The sequence below is a fragment of the Sus scrofa genome, chromosome 6 (assembly GCF_054392235.1).
Source record: "Sus scrofa isolate SSC_HxYL_T2T_F1_AM1 chromosome 6, Sscrofa_HxYL_maternal_Yorkshire_Landrace_v2.0, whole genome shotgun sequence".
Lineage (NCBI taxonomy): Eukaryota > Metazoa > Chordata > Mammalia > Artiodactyla > Suidae > Sus > Sus scrofa.
In genome coordinates, this window is record NC_139388.1 from 22,342,132 (window position 1) to 22,369,707 (window position 27,576).

The window sequence follows — 27,576 nt, forward strand, 5'->3', positions numbered from 1 at the left end:
CTCTCACTGGACATTTGGTGATTGGAGACATTTCTGGATTTCACAACTGTGTGTGTGTGTGTGTGTGTGTGTGTGTGTGTGTGTGTTGCGGGGTGGGTCAGTGTTCTATTGACCTGTAGTGAGTAGAGACCAGAGATGCTGCTAAGCATCCTCACAGTACCGAATTATCCAGTCCCCCAGGTCAGTAGTGTGGAGGTTGAGAAACTTTCCTTTAGGAATATATATATATATTTTTTTAAGTAGCACTTATTATTCTATCTAATTACAAAGATATACATATTCATTGTAGAACATTTGATGAGAATCAAAATGAGAGCACAAAGCAGGAAATGAAAACCATTCATAATCCTACACCCAGAGGTAACCTCTGTTAATATTATTTCTATCTTACTAACCTTTATTACGTCTAATTATCCTTTTTAAAAAGGAAGTTGTTGCGTGTATGTTTGCTAACATATTTTGTACCTTGCTGCTTTACCATATCTTAAATGCCATTTAGTATCCATAGTTTCTGCAAAAATCATTTGCAGCATGGTGTTCTGATTTATGTTTATATAATTTGTCCCCTCCACCATATGCTTGACTTGTAGTTATTTACAAATGAAAGATACTGTGATGCAGACTCATAACGTTGTATCCTTCACAACACCGAAGACTATAAGTTTAGGATAAAAACCATGGGTCAAATTGTGTGCAATTTTTTTTCTTTATTCATCGTTAAAATTTTCACACTGTATGCCCAGTAAGTATTTATCTTTTTTTTAAATTTATCTTTTTCCCCAGTAATAGCATATGCAAGCTCCAGTTTTCCACCGCTTTTTCAATCTGGATAAAGAAGTCTGTCTTAAAGTGAAAATCATTACTCTTGAAATTTAATTTTTTTCCTGTTAAATAGCAATGCATAATTACAGAATATGCTTAAAAGTCCTTTCTGCACTGGCGGTGATTATTCGATATTTCAAAGGTAACATCCCTTGGTCCCTAGAGGACCTCCCTTAAAGAAATTATTGATTTATATCATCAAAAACCAAGTATTCAAGAAGCAGTCTGAGACCCTGGCTAAAAGCAAAGTATGTGTGTTTCCCAGGAGTCCCATCTGTAAAAAGATCATTGATTTTTGACCTTTTGGGATGTTTCATCTCTCCCTCTCTCTTCTTTTTAAAAATTCAGTTAATGTTTTATTATGTGCATGGGTAACAGGAGGAGGAAGAGAGTAAGACTGAAGGAGAAATAACACAATTTCTCTGATTTTTGATTGGTACATGCCCGGGACCTCTCCGGCATTTTAAGTTGCCTATTTTAAAAAATTTAACAAACAAAAATTACTGTTTTGAGGCAGATATCCTTCTCTAATAACCAGTGCAGGTGCTCTGTTTCATCTTGATTTTATTAAAACGTTCCAAAGAAGCAAGAAAAAACTTCCTAGAGGCAGTTAATTAATACAGCATCTATGTTCATATAAAGATCTTCATCTCCAAAGTGTGAGACATAGTTCCCAAATTGGAATCAAGTTTATTTATAAAACTCTAATGATCCAGGTCTAGATTTTCAAAAATTTCTTTAAAATCTTCTCCCTTAAATTTGCTTTGACAATTTTGGGGATGCTAGATAACTATCTATTTTGCACATGCTGAATTTCATCCTCTCAGACTGCATCAGTGAGCTCTCATGCTGATATTAACTAACGGCTGTAAAAATGTCACCTTCTAAGCCTGTAAGCATCAGAAAATTAGTGGAGAAAAGCGAACCAGTCCCCTCTATTCCTTTGAAAATAATTTTTGCTTATGCTGGTTTGTAATGTATACACCACCGACCTCAAGATCTCAGTGGCTTATAGCACAAACTTATATTTTAGTGTTTGAGAATCTGCATACCCCCCGATGCTCTGCTGGGCCGGGCTCTCAGCTGCAGTTGGGTTCAGCCCTGTTCCACCTGTTTGTTCATTCACCTTGGATCTACAACCATCTGAAACATGTTCTTCTCAGGACAGGTGGCAAAAGTGTGAGAGGCCAAGGCAAGCACAGAGCTCATTTAAAGCCTCTGCTCATGTTATGTCTCCTAACGATCCTTGACCCAAAGCAGGTTAAGTGACCAAGACTAATATCAATGAAAAATTTCCTTTGCCTACTCTGTGGGGGGTTACTTCAGAAACACAGCAAGTTTTAATTACTTGCCCAAGGTCACAAAGAAGTAAATGCTAGACCCAATATTCATATCTAGCGCTGCATTATGCTGGCTTGATTTAACTTAAAGTGGTTTCTACTTAAAAAAAAAAATCACATCTGTTCAGATGTCTGTCTTATGTCACTATTCAATTGTGAAATTCTCAAGGCAGAAACTTTATTATATTCTTAGAGTCCACCTCAAGCATAACATTTATAATAGAAGTCTATGAGCCAGGTGCTAATGAAATAGTAGTTTAATAAATATATTTAATAAATTAATTCTAGGAATGGAAAACTCAGTCGAATGGCTAAGTAAAAGCATATTAGCTGTCTTATTCTAAAAATGTAATACCAGTGTTTCTAAAAATGAAGCATTCAAAACGTCTATTCTTACGATTCTATAGTTATTTCAGTGAGTTCATTTTAATCTATTGTAAATATGTAATGAAAACACGCAAAAGTGATTTTATTACTGCAGTTCCCTAAACTATTTTAATCTCTCTGGTCCTGAGTCTCACCTCTATGGTGTTTGTGAGAAACTGCTGCTAAAGAAGAGAGGGGAGGCTATTGAGTAAAATGCATACTTGACGACTCTGAGAACTCTTCACTGTGCCCTTTTCTTGGGGTCTTTAATTCCTCATGATTTTTCAGGTTTTTTTTTTTTTTTTGTTTAATAAGAATGCCTGATTTGTTGCTAAGACCACCTGTCTAACATCCAACTCCAAGTGCAAAAGGAAAATGGTTGTTTGTCTCTATTTCTTTAAAGGTTTCAGTAACAATATTTGTAACAGAAGGATCCATTGTGTAACTACATGTAAAGACTTATGCATGCAGTGAACACTACACAAACACAGAGAAACACAACTGTATGTGCTTATCTAATAGTGATAACACACCAAAATTTTTCTGAGAAGAAATACAAAAAGGGGAAATGGATAATAAATTTTTTTTATCTTTCCCAAGATATATCTGTCCTCATGCATGTCAAGATTTTTGTAAAAGTCTCTGCTATGTCAGACTTAAATCCCCAAATACCAACAACACCATTCTGCCTTGTGAATGTTAGAGACAGTTGCGGGGATCCAAAGATAGTCTGTACTTATAGATCATGGAACTGTGGTTTCTGGGTATGACCTGGACTTGAATTCTATCTCCACCTTACCCTGTACATTTTCAAAAATGACAAAATTAGATTCTTGGAGCCTTTATACTTTTCATCTTTAAAATGATCACAAAGGGCTATCGTGAGGATTTACAAAGATACTTAAAGCACCAAGCTTGATGTGTGGCAGCAGGCTGTGTGCCAGATAAATTGTTTACCCAAATGGACCCATTTAATATTGAAATGTGGAGTTCTCTGGTGGCTCAGAGGGTTAAGGATCTAGTGTTGTCACTTCGGCAGTGTGGGTCTGATTCCTGGCTTGGGGGCTTCCACGTGCCACAGGCAGGGCCAATGAAATAAAATAAAACTGAAATTCAAATATCAAATGGCATTTGAAGTTTTAGCATTAAAGCCAAAGTTGAAGTACTACACAGAACCACCTCAGTCTGGACATACTTGCTGCTAATAAACATCTTGGTGACCCAGGACTCATCCTTTAGCACACCTTTGCAAGAAGACCATGAACGTCAGAATCAATATTCCTGTTCATGTTGTACAGCAGAAAATCCCGGGCTATGGAGTCAGAGACTCATTGTTTACTAGGTGTGTACCTAAGGCAAATTACTTAACTTTTCCAAACATTGATTTCCTAACTGATAATTATAGTACAATTACTGAAAAATACTGTGTTCCAGGGACTTATTAAACCTGTCTGTCAAAGTATTAATTCATTAATGTATTTATTTATCAAGCATCAACAAAATGCTAGCCACTGTGGAAAATCCTGAGTATAGAGGAGTAAGTGAGTAATATTGGTGCCATCCTTACTTTTATCCAGGTAGAGAAGGTGTGATCTTCCCTTTAGTGGTGTTTCCTCACTTTTAAAGTGCACCTTGAGGTAGTAGGCCAGAAGGACGCTGGGAGAGCAGATGCCTACCTAGGGTTAGAAGATGAGACTTTATGGATGAATGAGATGCAACTAAGCAAAGAACATTCTGGACACAGAGGACAGCATGTTTGAAGGCTCTAAGAAGGCTGTAATAGTCCTTACACTTTAAAATCTAGGTGATACTTAAACATGAAAAACATCCGAGTGCTGGCAATTCCATATAACGCTGTAGGATTCCTAAAGGCTTTGGTAGAATCCAAGTTCTGTTTCTTAGTAGCCTTGGAAGCTTCTGTTTCTCATTGTCTGATCTGTCTAAGTTGAAACAGAAGGGGATAACTTATAAGTAAGAAAGGTATTGAAAACTAAGTCACTGATAATCACTCATTCCACTTAGTGCACATAATCACTCAGAAATATTAGATATTTTAAATAACTTTAAATTTCGTTGTTATGCTGTAATAGAAAAGAAGTGATCTGATAGTCTCCTTGTGGGTAAAATTAACTAGATGTACATCTGTCTTGTTTATTTTCTTATTTTCCTTGGCATAGAAAATGACTTTTTTTTGTTCTTTCTTTCTAGGGCCACACTTATGACACATGGAAGTTCCCAGGCTAGGGGTCGAATGGAAGCTGCAGCTGACGGTCTGCACCACAGCCGCAGCCACGCGAAGTCTGAGCCATGTCTGCTAGTCAGGTTCATAACCTGCTGAGCCACAACGGGAACTCCCCCAAATGACTGTATTTTCAAGCCTCACTTGCAGTTAGATCAGGGTCTTATGATTAGGTTCTGACCAATGAAATGGTGAAATGTGGGCAAAAGTACTGCATTCCACTAAGAAATTTAGCCATAAACTCATCTGTATGCTTCTCTATGCCTTTTTTGTTGTTGTTGTTGTTGTTGTTGTTGTTGGCCGCCATGTGGCATATGGAGCTCCTGGGCCAGGGATCAGATTTGAGCCTAGGCAAGCTGGATCCTGAACCCACTGTGCTGGGCCAGGATCGAACCTGCATCCCAGAGCTCTCAAGATGCTGCCAGTCCCCTTTTGCCACAGCAGGAGCTCCTCTCCATGTTTTTTCTTGCCGTTCAGTGGCAATGGTGGTGGTCATGTGGAACGTCTAGTGGACAGAAAGAGTCTGGGTCCCTGAGTCGCCAGTGGAGAAGAGCCATGAGGAAGCCTCCTCCCTCTCATATGGCAAGAAATTAACTTGAACCGCTGAGATTTGAAGGTTGTTTATTGTAATAGCTGATACCCTGTATCCTGCTTAATACACAAATCCTGTGTGTGTCAGAGGCCATTATGGCCCCAAGTAATTTGACTAAATATTTTAAAGAAATCATCAACTCTTTTTTCCTCAATCCTTTTTAAAAAAGGTACATCACTGCCTATCTTCTTTTCCTAATTAAAATTCAATTTTAATAGACTGGTGGAAGATAATATAAGAAGGAGAATGTATACGTGTGTATGACTGTTCACTTTGCTGTACAGCAGAAATTGGCACAGTATAAATCAACTATACTGTAATAAAATTAAAAAAAAAATCCGTTTTTGAGACTATCTTAAAATGAATCAGATGGGTTGGATTTGAGGGACAAAAGCACTCCTAAACCATTAGGTTGGGATTTAACCATAAAATAATGATTAAAACCCAAAGATATTTCTTTCTTTATTTCTTTATTCTTTATAAATAAAAGGAAATGAATAATGCCCCCATAGCATCTGAACAAAAGGTGTCTGCAAAGCAAGCTTCACTATATTAGATATATTTTTCACAGAAGAATTAAAACACACATACAAAGAGAGACACACATGCAGACCTTCTAAAGTGCATGACATTTCTATTGTCCTTAGAGCCAGCCTTTTCCTGAGAACATACAATTATTAAAAGCCCTGGTTCAAGGTAAATATTTATCTTCCTTCCAAGCTGAACACTCATTGGTGTAGGTTCTCATGGTGAATGAGCACCCATGCGGGCAGTGTGGACACAGCAAAGGGCATGAGATCAGAACTCAGCTTTGCCTGTTGCTCTCCGTATCAGTTAGATAAAGCATCTGTTTCTCCATGTGCAAAGAGGAAATGATAATGCTTTCCTGCAGGATGTTTTTGAGCGCTAAATAACCCGTCTGACATCTCTTCGCCTTTTCGGTTCTTACACGTCGCCCGCTGTGCTTTGAGAAGGAATTACACAGTTTTGCAGATTCACCGTCTTTCTCCTCAGATGCACCCTAAGGGCTATTCACCAGTTCTTCCTTTATCTCTGGTCATCTACCTCTTATGTATCCAAAGCGTCTCTTCCAACTTGCTATTCTAACTCTCAGCCAAAGTCGTGGCTTCTTCCGTCTCAGAAACGGAGGCTCTACAGCGCGGCCCTGGCTGCTGCCACGTCATGGGCTTTTCTATTTCTGCAGTACGACTCTCCACCCTCAAAGCAAAAGCCCTCTGTCACTGGACAGAGGCTAACCTGCCTTCCCGAGCTCTTGCACTCATCCCTTGTATCTCAGATGTGAGCTCGTTTGGTTGATGCTTCATCCTCTCCTGCCCTTTTACGTGTCTTGTCTTTCTCATCTGCCTCTCTGCCAGTCTATCAGGATACTGTGAGGAGGAGAAATAAGATTGGAGAGGGTATTTTCCATCTTTATTTTTCTCCCCAATCTCTCTCCTTTCTGTCAATAGCAAACTCCCCCTACAAATAGTATTCTTGACAGTTGCCTAATTTCCATTTATCTATCTGTCTGTCTGTCTGTCTATCTATTCTTTTTACGGCCACACCTGAGGCATACGGGCATTCCTGGGTGAGGGGTCGAATTGGAGCCACATATGTGACCTTCCTGCCAGGCCGGATCTGTAACCCATTGAGTGGAGCCAGGGATTGATCTGCATTCTCGCAGAGACTACGTCAGGTCTTTAAGCCTCTGAGCCACAGTGGGAACTCTGGATATTTTACTTTTAAATCTACTGCAATATGCTTTCTCCCTCAGCCACTCCAGTTGAACTGCTCTGGAAAATGGTCTTCTGTTTGCCAACTTCAAGTGACCCCAGTCAGTTCGCTGTTATCTGACCTCTCTGTAGCATCGGCTGCTGGTGGAATCTCCTCTTCAGACTATCACTTCTGTCGGCGTCTCTGATGCTAGGTTCACTTGTTTGCCCTCCTACATCTCTGATGTTTTTCCTACTTAAAGTAGTTTATGAGATGTTCTTTGGTCAGCTTCTTTTAATCTCCTCTTTATCTGTTTTAGAGCTCCCTTTCACTATGATCTGAGTGAAGTATTTCCCAAGTCTTTATCTCCAGCTTAATTTTCTTAAATTCCAGGCCCAGCCATCTACCCAGCATCTGTACCAGGATGTCCAATAGCCATCTCCCATTTCACGTGTTCAAACCTCCATGTCTCTTCTTCTTAAAGCTACTTTCCTTTCAGTCTAGGGTCCTGTCATGACTTTGACAACTTTTCAGTTTTGTTCTTTATTTAATATTACCTAAGATTCTGAAATCTCAGTTTCTTTTCATTTATAAAATGAGAATAATGCTGAAGAATCAATAGAGTTTTGAGAATGACCTAATGATGACAAGAAAATTTACTATGTTTGCATAATGATTGTGTTTTATGTGTCAAACAGTTCTGATGGTTTATATGAATTATTACTTATGAAAAGAGACTATGTAAATATGTAAGTGGTTATTGATGTTATAACCACAAGTCTGAAATTTGAAGATCACTTCCTTTTTTTTTTTTTTTTTTTTTTTTTTGCTTTTTAGGGGTGCCCCTGTGACATATGGAGTTCCCAGGCTAGGGGTCTAATCCGAGCTGCAGCTGCTGGCCTGTGCCACAGCCACAGTCACAGCAACACCAGATCGAGCCTTGTTTGCGACCTACACCACAGCTCACGGGAGTGCCGGATCCTTAACCCACTGAGCGAGGCCAGGAATTGAACCCACATCCTCATGGATGCTAGTCGGGTTTGTTACTGCTGAGCCGCAAAGGGAACTCCTCACTTCCCTTTTTAATTTTATGCTCACTGAAGCTTAGAGCAGTGACTATATCAGATACTGCTTTCCTGGGAGAGAGAAACTCTATTCTTCCAAGGCTGTATTCTTCCAAGGCAATTTCACTCTCCCTCTACTCCAAGCAAATCCTTAAACCTATGGAGAATACTGCATGTCACATTTGCAATTCATAGTTGAGACACTTGGATTACACTTTCATAATTAACATTTCAATAATTATCCAAAGTTCAGAGATGGGTATAGTAACTACTATTCAATTCTCCAATTGCAGGCAGCTACTTGGTGGAATCAAAGAAGAAAAGTATGTGATTTTGCTTTGGAATTGTGACGTTAAACACCTTCCACTTACCATGTAGATAGAATTGGAAACTTTTATGAACATAGGAAAGACACTTGTTTATAGATAAAAATCAATACCTTTGGTGTTAGTCTTTCTTTTTTTCTTTTTTAATGGCCACGCTCACAGTGTATGGAAGTTCCCAGGCCAGGAATTAATCCAAACCACAGCTTCGACCTATGCTGCAGCTGCGGCAATGCTGGATCCTTTAACCCACTTTGCCAGGCCAGGGATCAAACCTGTACCTCTACAGTGATGTGAGCCACTGCAATTGGATTATTAACCACTGATGCCACGGTGGGCACTTCTAGTATTTGTCTTTCAATATAAATTCTGCTAGTGATTTGCAAATTAATCTCATGTGAGTTATGAAGTAACTGGGATTACATACTATTTTGCAGGACTTCATTGCTAATACCTAGTGGGCTCAGTAGCAGTAGGCTCACTGGGCTCATAATTTAGTGGTTCTTAACTTCTTTATTTTTATGTTCGTTTGTGTTTCTAATTTTATAATTCCTGACAAATTCCTGACAAAATATTCCTGGGAAAATTCATAAATGTAACCACACAAACTCATATAATTTGTCAGCTATTATTTGAAAGAATAATAGGCCAGCTGAAGCCCATCTGTCAACCCTGTATGGATCTGAAGACCCTGGGTTAAAACTCCTCTGTACTGGTGGATCTTTGAAGGCTGAGGGACCCGAGCCTTCCAAAATACAGGCAGCATCTAAAGTCATTAACTACATGTCCATTTGTATAATAAAAAAGTCATTTATTACAATTTCTTTTCTCAGTATAACTTGCTTCTGCAAACTAATTTTAAAGTCTAACAATTATTTAAAAGGGTTCCTGCTTGGAATTAAAGGATTCTTCCGGAAGTCAGTGGATGAAGCCCTTATCTTACATGTCTGTTGGAGGAGATTGTGTCTTGATCCTTTTAAGAGAGAGTCTTTGGACCTAAAGAATTAACACTAAGCAGAAAGAAGCAGCACGATGATAGAACAGACATGGGCAGTGGTGTAATAATCCATATGTTGGAGGAAAAAAATGTTTTATTTCGTAATGTGGTGTTTTCCAGAGCATGTTTTTGACTTGTCTAAATAGACATTCATGGTACATTTCCCATATTTGGTGTTCTGGTCATAATGTAGCTTCAAAGTCTTTATCAGATGTGTTCACCGAAGTATCTACATTTATGGAGAAACAATTATGTTTTCGTAAACTGCTGTTGGTGTTACAAAACAAATCCAATGAAGAATTTTAAAAAATAACTTGAAAATGATGTGTTATGATAATAGTCTTTAATGAACATTATTCTCATTAATTTTCTGCTTTGCATTTTCTTTAACAATTTCTAATTTAGTCCCTAATGATTTTGGGCCAGGCTTAAGAGACATAGTCTCACGTAGAAGAAAAGTGAAAAGAAACATGCCAGGCAGAAGTCAGGAAGGCAGGCAGTCATAGGGATGTGAAATACCATCACATTTTTTAACACTTCCTCTTAATCTAAACATACTGACTTTATTACAGAAAATGGGGTTGCAGTATCACTTAAGAAAATTAGGGGAGCTCCTGTTGTGGCTTAGTGGGTTATGAACCCAACTAGTATCCATCAGGATGTGGGTTCGATCCCTGTTCTCAGTCAAAGTGGGTTAAGGATCTGGCTTGCTGTTGTTGAGGTATAGACTGGCAGCTGCAGCTCCAATTTGACCCCTAGCCTGGGAACTTCCATATGCCGCAAGTGCTGCCCTAAAAGGCAAAATATTTAAAAAAAGAAAATTAGGGAGTTCCCTGGTGGCTTAGTACGTTAAAGACTCGTCATTGTCACTGCTGTGTCTCAGGTTGCTGCTGTGGCATGGGTTTGACCTGGCTTGGCAACTTCTGCATCCCATTGGTGTGGCAAAAAAAAAAAAAAAAAATTATTTTCTTTTGCAATATTGCAACATTGTGGGTCCGTTTCTTGGTATGTTTTATGCATTGAGTTCACAATTGGTTTTGGTCATGAATTTATCATATCCTAGTGATACAAAAGCCAAAACACTATACTGATTATCTTTTCATCTTCTCTTTCAATACATAATCGCTAACAAACCCATCCTATCTGACACAACAATGCTACTAACGTTTAATAAGTCTCTAGAATGTTTATGCATGATGTTAGATTGCATGTATTTCAATAAACTCTCTCGCTCTATGTAGTAGATACTATGATTTATTCAAGAGAGGAATTTAAAGCCCAGAAGAGTCATATGGAAAGCCCCAAGACCAAAGAGCTAGAGGCAGAGCCAGGATTTGATTCCAGCCATTGTGGGTTCAGAGCAAATATTCTTACTGACTACCATTCTTTGTGATATATTAATACTTCGAACACAAAATATGGCAAATCTATACCCTTCCCTCCCAATTTGGACTTTAATTATCTTCTTTTTCTTTTATCTTATACTTTTATTTCTTTAGCCCCCTAGTCTGACTCCCCTCTGCCCTATACTATTAGGAACCCAGTTTTGGGGGGTGGGGGAGAGGAATAGATTAAAGACAGATGTTTCAGAATACAGTGAGAAAAAAAAATTTTGTTTTTTTCTCATGGGATTACTGACCTACATTTTCCTTTTCCATAGGACTCTTTCTGAAATTCTGATGTTTATACAAAGGGGAAATCCTCCTACTCTGGTGTGGTTTTTTTTTTTTTTTTTTCTTTTGTTTTTGTTTTTGTCTTTTTTGTCCTTTTTAGGGCCACGCCAGCAGCATATGGAGGTTCCCAGGCTAGGGGTCTAATCTGAGCTGTTGCCGCCAGCCTACGCCACAGCCATAGCAATGCAGGATCCGAGCCACATCTGTGACCTACACCACAGCTCACAGCAACACGGGATCCTTAACCCACAGAGCAAGGCCAGGGGTCCCACCCGCAACCTCATGGTTCCTAGTCAGTTTTCTGCTGCACCACGATGGGAACTACTCCTATTCTGTTTGTGAGTAATTGTTCCTCTGATTTCTCTGTTCAGGTTTTCTGAGTGGTCTAATACATGGAAATCCTTTTCACGTTGCAGTTTTGTATGAACTGAATTATAAGATGAAGGAATAATATGGATAAAGGGACAAAGTAGAGTCTTTGCTACAAAATACAAGCTGATATTAAATAATATAGCTATAGGATCTCTAGGAAGAATGTCTTTCAAATAGTGAAACTTAAAATTAAACAATTTTGTCACCCAGTTCCTCACAACTCTGATCTGGGACAAACCCCAGTCCCATAGGGGCCGAGTACAAACGTGATTTCTGTGGGGAGCTTGAGCTTAGACGGAAGAAAGGAAAGAGCAAGCGGGTGAGTTCTCTACACCCAGGTCATCTTTCCACACTCTCAAATCAGCTGTGTTCTCTTATCCACAAGGGAAGGACCCAGTTGGAGGTGGGAAGAGAGAAACTAGAAGAGCTCCCAGTATATGAAACAAAGCTTCTGATGTGGGGAAGAACCACCCTTCCCGCCCAATGCTCACATGTTAAAATAAGATAGTTATTAAATTTTGAGATGAGTCAAATAAAAGTTGTGGATATCACCAATAAAAAGACTACGTAGGAGTTCCCTGGTGGCCTAGGGATTAAGGATCTGACATTGTCACTGCTGTGGCTCCGGTTCGATCCCCGACCCAGGAAGCTGCCAGCAAAACAAACCAAAACAAAACTGGAGTTAAGGCAAGTGCCATATAAAACAGATAGGTTTTAAAGTGGAAAATGAAGGATTTTCTTTAGAGTCCTTTTCCTTGAGCTAGATAAAAGTGGTCAGTATGCTTACTATTTTTTACCGTCTGGCCATACTTTTTAAGTGTTTTGTGAAATTGTATAATCTGGCCAAAACATCTCATGTCAGGAAAGCATTGAAAATAGTTCCTTGAATGCTTTGATTAAATATCTGAGAGATGATAGTATGATGATTTGTCCTGAGCTGCTTCACAGAGCACATGTTTTTAGGAGGAAAGCACATTATAAAAAATGTCTGTTTCTTTTGTCAGTTGCTTACGATCTCCAAAAAGGGCTGTTGGAAATTGAAGAATAAGAGAACAGACCTCTCTTTTGTTGTGGGAGAAAGTTTAAAAAAAAAGTTAAGATGAGAATAATAGCTGAAAGTTGAGATTTGACAGACAGTATGATATGATCTGATTTTCAATCAATCTGGAAACTGAGAATTTAAACACCTCCATCTGACATCAAATAGAAATGACCTATCGGTCATGCGGTCAGTATTTCTGAGCTCAGGATGCCTTGCAATAAAAGGTTTTCTGCTTTATTTTACTCTTTTTTCCCCCCTCTACCAAATCCCCAATTTCTCTCGCTTGCTTTTAATCCAGACCAATAGCTTGATTAGACAGGGTTGTGGAGTGAAAAAGAGAGTTCTGATAATAATGTTTTGAATATTAATATCAACATTTTTTAGTCTATAATTATGAAAAAATCTCCGAGCTTCACATTCACGTGTAAATTGATGATAATACTATCTTGCAGCTTTTGCTGTGAGGGTTTTTTAATCTATAACATGGATTCTCCATCAGGGCAGGCACGTGCCTCTTGTTGCTCAGTGTCATGAACAAATAGCACCACGCATAACACATTTAAAAAACTCAATTACTTTTTAATAAAATTATATTGAACATTGGGGATTTTATGAAAAAACATATAGAACCTAGGGCATATAATTATTTCCTAAGCATTATACAAAAATTACCTGAAATGTTTAAAGGACCAGGGAAAAGTATAATACATTTTCTTCAAAAAAAAAAAAAAAAGAGTTCTCATCGTGGTTCAGCATTAATGAACCTGACTAATATCCATGAGGACGAGAATTTGATCCCTGGCCTCGCTCGGTGGGTTAGGATCTGGCATTGCCGTGAGCTGTGTCGTAGACACGGCCTGGATCTTGTGTTGCCATGGTTGTGTTGCTGTGGCATATGCCGGCAGCTACAGCTCCAATTCGACCCCTAGCCTGGGAACTTCTATATGCCACAAATGCGGCCCTAGAAAGCCAAAAAAAGCAAAGAGTATAATACACTTTCTTTATTTTTGCATTTTCTTTATCTTAGCAGTCAGGGAACCAGCAGAAGTAATCCTTTTCCTTAATTTAGGAAGATCTAACACTGCTTAGGGAATATAGGAATTTACCTTACTCACCAAACACTTTTCATTTTTTATCCCAACATATATGTAATAATAATAATAACTCCTTCCATTTGTGGAGTTCTTTTTAATAAAATAAATACTTTTTCCCCCCACACAAATCCTTGTTGCATAGAAAGTACACTTTTTATTTTATGTGGTAGGTCACAGATGTATATTATGGTTAGATTAAAGCTCAGATTTTGGAGAAGAAGTTTAAATCTTAGTACCCTGACCTCCTGTGTGACCTTGCGGAAATCATTCAACCTTTCTGAGCTTCATTATCCCCATTTTATAGATCAGGAAACAATCATGGTTACCTCATATGACTGTCGTGAAGATGAGCTGAGACAACACGTGTAAAGCAATCCCTGCAGTGGTAAATAGAAAGGGCGAGTCAATTTTGGCTTTTATTTTCATAAGTAACGTCTGTTCTGTCCCAGGCGTTGTATTAGGCAGATAACACCACATGTTACCATAATTAGAGATTGAAGGTGAGAAAAACATGACTTGTTCGAGATCCTAAATCTAGTTCGTGTACAGCAAGGTTTTATATTCCATGTCTCCAGGTTTCCACTTCCACTTGCACAGTTTTCAAGATGGATAGAATATAGTACTTTGCCTGATAGTACAGCAGTTTTAGATTATAATTTTAGATTATGCTAATAGTGATCAGTGGGAGATACGACTCTCTCTACCTGCTCCTCTGTGCTTAAATTTAGGCGTGTTTACAATTGTGTGTCTTGTCGCAGGCTTAATAGTGATACTGACCATGTAGAAACAGGTCAGGTGAGAGAACTTCACAAGGCCTTCCTTCCTCGTGGGGTCCACATGAATGGAATGGAGCCGGAGAGTACCTGGTAGGGAGTCCGAAGAGCCAGAGTTTAGTTTCATTCAGTGCATCAAGTCTGCAGGTAGAAGTTGACACCCCATTTCATAGATGAGTAAACAAAGCCACACTGTGATTGACATACTTGCTTAAGACCACAAAACTAGGAGTTCCCATTGTGGCTCAGTGGTAACGAATCTGACCATTTTCCATGAGGACGCAGGTTCAATCCCTGGCCTCACTCATTGGGCTAAGAATCTGGTGTTGCTATGAGATGTGGTGGAGGTCTCAGATCTGGCGTTGCTATGGCTGTGGTGTGGGCCAGCAGCTAAGCTCCTATCCAACCTCTAGCCTGGGAGCTTCCATATGCTGTGGATGTGGCCCTACAAGAGCAAAAAAAAAAAAAAAGACCACAAAGTGGAGTTCCTTCATGGCTCAGTGGTTAATGAATCCAACTAGGAACCATGAGGTTGCAGGTTCAGTCCCTGGCCTTACTCAGTGGGTTACAGATCCAGCATTGCCGTGAGCTGTAACGTAGGTTGCAGATGCGGCTGTGGCATAGGCCGGTGGCTACAGCTCAGATTAGACCCCTAGCCTGGAAACCTCTGTATCCCGAGGGTGGGGCCATAGAAAAGACAAAAAAAAAAAAAAAGACAAAAAGACCACAAAGGTAGTTAAGGACTAGAGATGGTGCCAGTGCTGATCAGCCAATCAGCGTAATTATTTTTAAGTCCAGTGTTACATTTCTAGAGGATTTTAGTATATTTATACTTTTATGTGGATATACAGAATTACAGGATTATTTAGATGGGATGTGTCAGAACAATGCTGCCAGATAAATTCTTACATTTTCCCAAGGGTATTTAGCAAACCTTCAGTGTTTTGGGGTGTTAGACTTCTCAGCTGTGAGCTGGCATGGTAGAATAGATATTTTAAGGCTGGATAAGCTCTGCATTATTCTAGATCCTCTGGGTTGATGTTTATACAGTTAGGCAGTATTAGGATGTCTTGACTTAAATGAATGATTAATTATGAGACATCACTCTGAGAATATTATATTATGCCAATAGTGAATCTATAGTTTTCACGTTTCAACTATATTAAGTAATATATTTCTGGTGCTTGATAACATCCATCATGCTGCTTTTTTGTTAGACTTTTTAAAGCTAATAATTGTAGTATTTCTGCTGTATTAGTTTTAGAAATAATCTTTATTTAATGTTCAGGATATCAATTATTAACAGAACTACACATGTTACATGGCCTGATCCTGTCTCCAATAACCTCACAATTTCCTTGAACGCTAATAACCAAAAAAAAAAAAAAAGACTCCCACGTCTGTAACTAACCCGAAAGCCTAAGTTTTATCCCACTGGCGGGCAGGCTGGAAGCCAAGCTTGACAGAGGCTTCTTGCCTTTATGTACTTTGTTTTCTCTATCGTATAAATGGAGAGAATGTCAGATCTGTGTCAGAGGGTTTCCCTCTTCAATGCCTCTGAATATCTGTTATAAGGGCTCCTTATATTTCAGTTCAATCCATTCTCTAGATCACACAGGAAAAAAAAAAAAAAAGTAAAGATAAGAATAGTAAATCAACAGGAAAAGTGCTCAGAAACCATGAGGCCAAGTCTACCTTGGAAACCCTTTGGTCTTTTAGGCAGGACACAGTTTTGAAGTTCAAGGGCAGAGTCCTTGTGTGAAAAGGTGAATATTTTCAGAGTTGAAAGCAGTACCCTTTCATGGCTTTTTTTTCCCTGAATGGTTCAGCACAGCTCCAAAGGCCCAGAAAAAAAAAATAAAGGGAGTACTTTTCCTAATTTCTCGTTTTGTTTTCCTCGTTAATAAGGAAGTGGAGCTGCAGCTGAGGAGCCGAGGTTAGGGCTAGAACCTAACCTAACCAACAGGCCGTGTTGTCGGGGTGCAGCTGTGCGGCAGTGAGGACAGGCACCAATTTCAAGGCTTAGCTGAACTGACCAGCTCAGTGACATCTGTGTCACTCACATCCTTCGAACAGGAAAGGTGGAAATATGGCCATAGCAGAAGTGGAGAGTCAGGGGGGGATTCAGATGTGCCCTTCTGACAAATTCCGCTGCTCTGGAAGTCATCCTGAGATGCTTGTGAAGGATGACATTATGATTTCTTGCCCCAAGAGTACAATTGAAGCAAAAAATCTAAGAACAGAAGTTGAACTTCAGACACAGTTTTAAGAAAGAGAATTCTTAAGATATAGCAAAGATGACTGTTTGATATTCTCTCTCTGGCAAAATTACCCCTAAGGTAATGATGACTTGATTCTTTGGCCAAAGGGGAAATAGAAGGCTAATAGAGAGGAAAAACTATTACAGACAAAGTGTCAGCTTGAGTGGGAGGAGAGGTTTGGGGGATGGAGATGAGAAATAAAATCTAGCTCAAATGCTATCCAGTGAAATTAAGCAAAACATATACTAATACAAAAGGACACTTGTGATATACTCTTGAGCGTGTAAAGTGTCTGGATCCATCTTTTTTGCACATGTATGTACACACATTCACATACACAGGCATATAGACCGCACCTGGGGAGTGAGGAGAGGAGAGGAGTTGAGGAGAAAACTTTCCTTTTTAAACTTCACCTGGTGTGTGTAGAGTCTCAAAGTCTTTTTGTTGAATGAATGGCATGAGGCGTGGACAGATGGAAGGAAGTAACTGAATAGCGGTTTGTTCTAAGCGCAAGCTTACCAGCCGGACCCTTCATTTCTCTTTCAGGGCTACTCCGTATTCTTTGGGGATCCCAGTCCAGCAGGGAGTAAAGATGAGAACTCTCCTAGAGCAGGAGCAGAGTTATCTTTCTGCCCATCGAGAGCCCTTTGATTGATTGTCCAGTCGTTGGAGGTAGAAGGCCACCCTGGGGGGCCTGTGTGAGTACCCAGCCTTGGGCTCTAGTGAATGATAAAGATCCCATTAGCCTACATCGATTTCATTTATAAATCAGATTTGTCACTGGTATTATAAAAATAGATCTCATACCTGGAAATGGAAAGAAGGTATAGAATATGATATACTCTCCAAGTTATTATTACTTAATAGAAATATTTGAGCATTAAGTGAGGAAATGAGCATAATTCCTCTAGGAAAAGGTAGAGCTAATTTGTATTAAGTGCATACTAGATGCCAGCCTAGCTTTTGGTACTTAACACAAAGTAATTAGGTACTTTACATAAAGTAATTTGGCATTAGTGTTTTTTGTTTAATACAGAGAAGGAATTTGAGGGCAAAGTAATTAAACACATCACAGAGCAATAATTTAAAGTGTCTGCATCTCTAACTGTGATGAGGACAAAGAAAGAAGCCTCTTGTGTGGAGGCAGGGAGAGCATTGCATGAAGAATAGAGTTTCAACAATTTCTCGTTTCTTGGAGCCTAGAATGTTTGTGTGTGTGTCTGTGTGTTTATTTTATAAGGACAAAAACTGTCGAAGTTTTCCTCAACTGTCTTTAGAATTTATGATGTGAGAACCTGGATTTCCATCTTGGCATTCCTAACTACTGGTCGTGTGTGTGTGTGTGTTTGTGTGTCTAATATTTACAGGTTGGATTCTCCTGGGAAACAGGATCCAGCGTTGCCATGAGCTGTGGTATAGGTTGCAGATGTGGCTTAGATCTGGCGTTGCTGTGGCTGTGGTGTACGCTGGTGGCTGCAGCTTCGATTTAAGTAGTACAAAAAGCCTATTGGGGAATAACACCAGGGGAGCTCCAGAACAGAGGTTAGACATGGCTGGGCAGGGAATTCCTGTTGTGGCTCAGGGGTAACAAACACGACTCATATCCATGAGGTTGTGGGTTCAATCCCTGACCTTGCTCAGTGGCTTAAGTATCCAGCGTTGCCATGAGCTGTGGTGTAGGTTGCAGATGTGGCTTAGATCTGGCGTTGCTGTGGCTGTGGTGTAGGCTGGTGGCTGCAGCTTCGATTCATACCCTAGCCTGGGAACCTTCATATGCCACGGGTGTGGCCCTTAAAAAAGAAAAGAAAATAAATGCCTGGGCATTATTCCACCACACTTTGCCTGGCATGCTCCTAGGACAATAAGACCTTGACTCTAGGGCTGATACGACCCTGATAAGAGATGGAAGCTACCACCTAATCAGCACATAGGCAGTGAGTTTTTTCTTGACTTGGGAGCAGCTTATCTCCAATTCTCATTTCAGTCTAGTATATTGGATTTCCTAGTACATTTGTTGATCAGTTCTTGAAAGTGTATGGAAATATATGAATTTTTTCTCATCTTTACACAATAGGGTTAAATGATAAATGATAATATCTAAGTTTTGAGATTCTAAAATAAAGCCAGTGTTTCCTTTGAAAGAGTGATTTTAATAGTTTCACCTGTTTTTGACTATTTTGTGGATTTTCACATTTCTGAATTATCAGATGGCAAATACTAGCTTTCTTTCTGGTTCCAGATTTCCAGATATATATATTTTTTTCTTTTCAGGGCTGCACCCGTGGTATATGGAGGTTTCCAGGGTAGGGGTTGAATTGGAGCTATAGCTGCTGGCCTGTGCCACAGCTACAGCAATGCAGGATCTGAGCCACGTCTGTGACCTATACCACAGCTCACGGCAATGCTGGATCCTTCACCCACTGAACGAGGCCAGAGATCGAACCCACAACCTCATGGTTCCTAGTCAGATTCGTTTCTGCTGCACCACTCCCAGATGTGATTTAATCAATAGAAGCAGTGGTTCATCCTCTGCTCCAGTGTAGGTCTTTCAGTTTCACCTGCTTTATTTTTGTTTTGTTATATCAGCTTCAGGTGTATACCATTCTAATTCGACATTCATATACACTACAAAATGATGACCATCACAAGTCTAATTACCATCCATCACCATGGATGGTCATACAGCTAATAAGTTGCAGTGTGGCACAGCCAGGAATTGAGCCTACCTATGACTCTGAAATATTTAAATATCATGGGACACTAGCTTCCTAAAAGATAAATAGTCTGAAGAATAAATTCATGGGTGTGAAGAGGCAGTGAGTGACCCTCCTTTCCCTCTGGTGATCACTAATCTGATCTCTGTACCCATGAGTTTATTTTTGCTTTATTTTGTTGGTTAATTTGTTTTGTTTTTAGATTCCCTATATGAGTTAAATCATTTGGTATTTGCTTCTCTGTCTGATTACTTCACTTAGCATAATATTGTCAAGGTCCATGAATATTGTTGCAGGATTTTATTCTTTTTCATGACTGAGTAATATTCCATTGTGTATGTATACCATGTCTTCTTTACCCATTCATCCATCAGTGGATACTTAGATTGTTTTCATGTCTTGACTATTGTAAATAATGCTGCAATGAATTTGGGGTTTCATATATCTTTTTGAATGAGTGTTTTTGAGTTCCTTGGATACTCAGAAGTTGTTTAGCTGGGTCATGTGATAGATAGATAGTTATTCTTAACTTTTGAGTAATCTCTATTTTCCATAGAGCCTGTGCCAGTTTATAATCCCACCAACAATGTATGAGACTTCCCTTTTTCTATATCTCCTCCAATATTTTTTATTTTCTTGTCTTTTTAATAATCTCCATTCTAACAGATGTGAGGTGATATCCCATTGTGCTTTTGACTCACATTTCCCTAATAATTAGAGATTTTGAACATCTTTTCATGTGTCTGTTAACAATCTGTATATCTTCTTTGGAAAAACACCTATTTAGATACACTGCTCTTTTTTAAATGGGGTTGTTTGTATTTTTATTGTTTAGTTGCATGAGTTATTTATGAATTATGGATATTGACCCATTGTCAAATATGTGATTTACAAATGTATTCTCCAATTCAGTAGATTGCCTTTACAGTTTTGAAGATGATTTCCTTTACTGTGCAGAAGATTTTTAGTTTGATGTATTCCTGTTTGATCTGCCTTTGAAGACAGATCCATAAAAACATTGCTAAAACATATTAATGAGGTTACCACCTATGTTTTCTTCTAAGAATTTCATGGTTTCAGGTCTTACAGTCAAGTCTTTAATCCATTTGAGTTAATTTTTGTGTGCAGTATAAGATAGTAGTCTAGTTTTATTTTTTGCAGATGACTGTCCAGTTTGCCTAGCACCATTTACTGAAGGGACTAACCTTTCTCCATTGTGTATTCTTTACTCTTTTGTTTTAAATTAATTGTTCATATATGTGGGAGTTTATTTCTGGTCCCATTGATTTATGTTTCTTTTTTTTGTGCCAATACTATACAGTTTTGATTGCTGTGGATTTGTAGGATAATTTGAAACCAGTGAGTACAATACCTCTAGCTTGTTCTTCTTTCTCAAACGTTTGGATATGTAGGATCTTTTGTGGTTTCTTATAAATTTTAGAATTATTTGTTCCAGTTCTATGAAAAATGTTTTGGAATTTTGATAGGATTATATTGAATATGCTTTGGGTAGTTTGGACATTTTAACAATATTAACTCCTCCAAATGATGAACACAGAATATCCTTCCATTTACTTATGTCTTCTTCAATTTCATTAATGTCTTACAGTATATAGGTCTCTCACTTCTTGCTTAGATTTATTCCTAGGCATTTTATTCTTTTTGATACATTTGTAAGTGGGATTGTTTTCTTAATTTCTCTTTCTGATAGTTAGTTATTAGTGTATAGAAATGCCATATTTCTTTGTATATTGATCCTTCAACTTTGTTACTAAATTCCTTTATTAATTCTAATGGCTTTTGGTGCATCTTTAGGGGTCTGCATATGCAGTATGCCATCTGCAAATAGTTACAGTTTTACTTCTTTCTTTCTGATTTGGATGCTTTTTTATTTCTTTTTCTTGGTTTATTGTTGTGGCTAAGACTTCCAATACTATGTTGAATAAGACTGGAGAGAGTGAGCATTTATGTCTCATTTGTGATCTTTGAGGACATACTTTCAGCTTTTCACTGATGAATGTGATGTTAGCGGTGCCTTTGTCATATACGGCCTTTATTATGTTGAGGTACGTCCCCTCTATACTCCCTTTGTTGGGAGGTTTTTTTTTATCTTAAATATAATAGATGCTGCATTTTTCAAATGCTTTTTCTGTATCTATTGGGATGATAGCATGATTTTTATCCTTCATTTTGTTAATGTGATGTATCACATTGATTAATCTGCAGATGTTGAATCATCTTTGTATCTCTGGAATAAATCCTACTTGATCATGGTGAATGATAATTTTAGTGTACTGTTGGATTCAGTTTGCTAATATTTTGTTGCGGATTTTTGTGATTACATACATCAGAGATTTAGGCCTCCACTTTTCTTTTTCTGGGGTGTCCTCGACTAATATTTGTGTCAGGGTAATGACAGCTATGTAAAATAAGGTTAGAATGTTTCCCTCCTCTTCAGTTTTTTGGAAGAGTTTGAGAGGGATAGGTATTTGCCCTGAGGATTCTGTAGAATTTGCCATTGAAGCCATCTGGTGCTGGGCTTTTATTTGCTGAGAAATTTTTGACTACTCTTTGTCTCCCTTCTCGTAATATGTGTATTCAGATTTTCTATTTCTTTATGATTTGATCTTGGAAGATTGTTTTGAGGAATTTGTCCATTTCTTGTATGTTGTCCAATAATTATTTGTAGCTCTGTATTTCTGTAGTTTCAGTTTAACTTCTCTTTCACTTTTGATTTTATTTCCTTGAGTCCTCTTTTCTCTTGATTAGAAAGTTTTGTCAAATTTTTTTATCTTTTCAAAGAAGCAGCTCTTGGTTTCAGTGATCCTTCCTTTCTTCCTTCCTTTCTTTTCTTTTCTTTTCTTTCTTTCTTTCTTTCTTTCTTTCTTTCTTTCTTTCTTTCTTTCTTTCTTTCTTTCTCTCTTTCTTTCTTTCTTTCTTTCTTCCTTTCTCTTTCTTTCTTTCTTTTTCTTCCTTCCTTCTTTCCTTCCTTCCCTCCTTCCCTCTCTTCTTTCTTTCTTTCTTTCTTTCTTTCTTTCTCCTTCCTTCCTTCCTTCCTTCCTTCCTTCCTTCCTTCCTTCCTTCTCTCTCTCTCTCTTTTTCTTTCTTTGCTTTTTAGGTCCACACCTGTGGCATATGGGAGTTCCCAGGCTAGGGGTCGAATTGGAGCTGTGGCTGCTAGCCTACACCACAGCCACAGCAACACAGGATCTGAGCCACATCTGCAACCCACACCACAGCCATGGCAACGCTGGATCCCCAACCCACTGAGTGAGGCCAGGGATCAAACTTGGATCCTCATGGATACTAGTTGGATTCATTTCCACTGTGCCACAATGGGAACTCCCTAATTTTTTAAGTCTCTATTTAATTTATTTCCTCTCTGAGCTCTATTATTTCCTTTCTTCTACTAACTTTAGACTTTTTTGGGGAATATCTATTTTTTTTTAATAATGCTAATCAACATAAACGTTTTATTTCTGTGCCTATGTGTCTATTCAGATCATAGACACAATGCCAACCATTATTTAACTTATACTTTGAGAAGTGGAGGAGGATACTTTTGATTAGTTGTTTATTTATTCTTTATAAAGGACTCATGGTTTGGAGATAAGTAAAATCTGAACTAAATATTGAAAAAAGGAGTAAGAGAGGACCACCAAATGAATGAAGAGGAACAGGGGAACTTAAGGAAAACTTTATTACATCAAATTATCAAGGAATACAATATGTGACCTCCTTGAAAGGAGAGAGGTTTGTACAAGGAGTTGGTTGAAAGCTAAGTGGATCCAGACTGTGTTGAGTCCCATGTCAAGGGCAGAATTAAACAGCAGTTAAGTGTATGACCTGGAGTTGCCATTGTGGCGCAGCGGAAATGCATCTGACTAGGAACCGTGAGGTTGCGGGTTTGATCCCTGGCCTCGCTCAGTGGGTTAAGGATCTGGTGTTGCTGTGAGCTGTGGTGTAGGTCACAAATGCAGCTCAGATCTGGCATTGCTGTGGCTGTGGCATAGGCTGTCAGCTGTAGCTCTGATTAAACCCCTAGCCTGGGAACCTCCATGTGCCACGGGTGTGGCCCTAAAAAAAAAAAGGAAGAGTATGACCTCTAGTGTCACAGATACCTGCACTCAAATTCATGTTGCATCACTTTCCAACTAACAAAGATGATTTTGGACAATTACTCCATCTTTGGTTTCCTCATCTATTATAATGGGAGTTGTACACCACTTTAAATATTAAATGATATAATGAGTGACAAGTACTATTGCCAGTGCCTAGTACATAGTAAATACTCCTCATTAGATAATTTAAAATAATCAGGATATGCATATCATTAATGTTGCAATTATTTTATATTTCATTACTTTTTAAAACCACTTAATAGTATGCTTAAGGACTCACCTCACATTATTTAAATGCTAAAGACTTGTCCCTTCTGTACAAAACCATCTCTTATATGATGGAGTTTTCATGGCAGTCCCTCATCTGAACAGCAGGGGAGAGCTTCAGGTATTTGCCTTTAGTGCTACTGAAAAATGATTGTCTGGTATTGATTAGATATGCAGATGGGTGTATGTCAGATGTCTCCACAACACCCGTTGCTCTTGGCTGTTTTCACCACACACCCTCAATGTAGCCTTCTCCTGTCTGTTTATTGTATTTCCTTTCCTATAAGTTGGTGAAGAGTCTATGGCTATAATCTTTAGGTAGTTAAAAGAAATAAGCAATTCAAATGAGGTCTCTGGTTTATGTTTTTTTTTTTTTTCTCTCTCTCTCTGATAATTAGGGTTATATCATGCCTTAGATTTGTTCTCGAATGGGAAACATTCATAAAACTAGCAAGACGTGAACCTCCAGTTAACAGAGCAATAGATGGCAAATTTTCTCTAATCACACTTTGCTCTTCGCTCCCCTCCCCTACCTAGCCACTCCTACTGCCACTTAATCAAGAAAACGTGTGTGTTTTTTTTTAATCTGTCATTTCATGAATGTTGATTACTCAAAAATTGTAAGATGTTCGTGGATAAGGCCATGTATAGAAAAGTGAGGCTTCCTAGTTTGTGGTTCCCCACTTTTAGTCTGTTGCTTCTTGAATTCATCCCCAAAGCTATTTACAGGGTGGCTCTTTAAGAATGTAAATCTGAGCGTGCTGGCCTCCTGCTCGCTGCCTTCAGGGGCTTACTGCACTCTTGCTTTCTGGATAAATTATGTTCAAATACCTTAGCATAGTATTCCAGTCTCATTCAAATTTGGTACCCAGCTGTTGCAAGTCTCAGCTGATGTTCTTTCAGAGTGCATTCTTCCCTGGGGATGGAGTGAACTACCAGAGGCAACCCGAGCTTTCCTGGGTCCCAGTGCCTTTGCATAACACCCGAGCCCCTCTTTGCTTTCCTCTCTAGGGCTCACTCATATTTCACAACTAACTCAAGGGTTATTGCTCTTTTCTGAAAACCTTCCTTGACATCTCATCTGACATGACTAAATTTGGATTCTTTTTCTCTGTTTCCATAGATACCTGAATGAACCTTCTTGATGGTAATTATGACCGATTTTAAAAATATAGTGGCATTTATAATTTGAGACAAAGAGAGGGAAGAGAAGATTAAAGTAGGATTGATACCCCTAATTAGACTCAGCAGCTTTGATAAGAAAGGAAAAATTAAAGATAACATTATAATTGTTTATGAATATTTTGAAGATCCAGTAGATTGACCGCAGAACTTTCTCTTGAACACACTTGCCCAACCCTGCCTCATACAAATATCATTGGACTAGGTAAAAACAAGCTATGTATGATGCATTTATAACATAATGTTAAAATGAATCCTTGGTCATATTTATTGAGTGGCCTCTTTATAGACCTTGCTTTTGAGTCAGTGATGAGGGGTAAAATATAGTACCCTCAGGCAGATGAAAAAACTGATGCATTAGGGCAAACTGTGCCTTATCTTAGTAAAGTTAGTTAGTGGAGACAGGGAATAAAACCCTTCTGCTTGAGCCTCATGTCTATGGTGATGGCAGAATAGCACTGAAGGCACCTTTGTGAATTAATAAAGATGAAGTCAGCTGACATAAAACCTCCAGTGTGGTTTGACAGACCTGTCTTTTTTTAGCATTATCCGCTCCACTGTCTAGGCCAAACCTAAGTGACGACTGTGTTGACCTGATACATCTTTAAATAGTCTAGCTTATTATGTAATTGTCACAGCCATTAGTAGAGTAATTTCTCATGGGAGGGGTGATGGAGAGATCTCTGTACCAGCATCACATATTTCAGCTGTCTTTTTTTTTTTTTTTTTGGCCACCCCCAGCATGTGAAGTTCCCAGGCCAGGGATCAGATCTGAGCAGTTGTTGTGACCTAAGCCACAGTGGCAATGCCAGATCCATAATCCACGGAGCCAGGCCAGGGATCGAACCTGCGCCCCAGTGCTCCCAAGACATCGTCAAGCCTGTTGCTCTACAGCAGGAACTCCAGTTGTCTTTTCAGTTGTAATTTTTCTCTCCAGCTCTCATCAGCTTCATTCAGAGGTACTTTCTCTTTAGCTCTTGATTCCATAATGTCAATTTAGTAGATACCTTGTGGAAAACAATCAGATTTTCTTAAAGGGTATTGAATGAATGTAGTTATCTCAGTAGGTAGAGCCCAATGAAAAGTTTAGAAGACTTTCGAAAGTAGATTTCTAGATTGGTAGAGTAGGAAGGAGATGTAGGGGTTGGGTAATCCATCACCGTCATGAGTGAGTGACCAGTTCATGTTTAGAAGCCCTGCTTCCAGTTTGCCCACCATCATACTTTTTCCTTCTTTGCAGTTTAGTTTTTTTTAGAACTGAATGGCTCTTAGATTTGTAACATTAAAGATTGGTGAGGGCTCTTGGTGTTCAAATGGTCCACCCTCTCACCCAATAAAGAAGCACTTTTTTTCTTTCTTTTTTAACAGATCTCTGCTCAGTTCGGCGGCTGGGCACTAAGCAGTGTTACGGGGCAAGTGTCTTCTCGTGACTAGAATGATAGCAGCAAGACAGCATATGGAGCCTGTTGTTCAAGATTCCAGCTGAGGGCCAGAACAATGGGTCTTTTCTGAAAAATTGTTTCCTGAGCTTTTGGCTACTGTGTTTCAAACCAAAATATTGAAATGTGGCATATGGCCAATATTTATAGACCGTTTTGCCAAGGTACCTTCACAGAGCTTATTACCAGGAGGATTTTCATGATTACAACCATTACAGTAAAAAAGGAATTCATTTGAGAAACAAACCCTTGGGCTCAGTAAACAAAAACACAAGCACATCCAGAAGCCTGGCTTACCTTTGCCAAATTGTCTCCCATCATCAGGCAATTGCCCAAAGAAACCCTGACTTCCAGCCAACTTGGGTTTCACAGAGAAATATTCAGACCTCTTCTGTTTTAACTTCACTGTTCCTTTCATGACTGTAAAGATTTTTAAATTCTTCACTTCATGACTATGAAGATTAAAAAAAACCTTCATAGAAAGAGTTCTATAGATTCAGTATTCCCAAATCCATATTATCATAGTGTTCCTAGGTTTGGAAGTTGAGGACATATGATGAAATTTTTAATGAAATACTCTGATTAAGTCAGGCTGCCAATACTTTTTCACATTGCCAAGACCCAGAGCTACTCAGAGATGGGGATAATTTTCCTGGGTGTAATCATGACTTTTTGAACAGGGGTCAGCTAAAAGCACTTCGGAGCCTATCTAGTTCTCTTCCCTGGACTACTTTCCCTTCATTTTGCAACATGTCCTTCAATATGGGGACAGTTAGATCTTTTCAATTGCATATATAGCATTTAAATTCATAACAGTGGTTGTTGTAGATAAAATTTATCAGGCAGTGGTATGTTGGAGCTGGCTTATGAGAGCTAACTGTAAACTTCTCAGGAATTTTAAGAGCTGGTTGCTGGCCATGGTGGTAGTATTTGCAACCTGGAAATTGCCAAATGCAACAAATAGGGCTTTTAATGTATTATTTGTTTAAGAGCATACTACTGAAAAATGTTCACATATTAATTCATTTCTTCAGGGCTCTGTTAAAATGCTCCCTCCTCTTTGAAGCTTCTTGTGATCCAGTGAAATCCCTCTCCCAATAGTACTTTATTTTGAAGTTTTTTTGAGATAAATCATTTTCAGCCATGACGAATGGACATTTATCTCCATCTACATGTTGTGCT

At 38.8% G+C, this 27,576-nt stretch overlaps 1 protein-coding gene across 12 annotated transcripts in view; it reads left to right on the plus strand.

Annotated features, from left to right (window-relative positions):
• LOC146402252 (uncharacterized) overlaps positions 1 to 27,576 on the plus strand; it is a 1,625,488-nt gene that overhangs the window by 525,570 nt on the left and 1,072,342 nt on the right. For 2 of the 12 annotated variants that reach the window (XR_014805644.1, XR_014805645.1), the window contains exon 4: positions 17,218 to 17,369. The exons of the other annotated variants lie outside the window; for them this stretch is intronic. The gene's annotated coding sequence lies outside the window, so the exon portion shown is untranslated. The remainder of the gene's footprint in view (positions 1 to 17,217; positions 17,370 to 27,576) is intronic. 12 annotated transcript variants of the gene reach the window in all.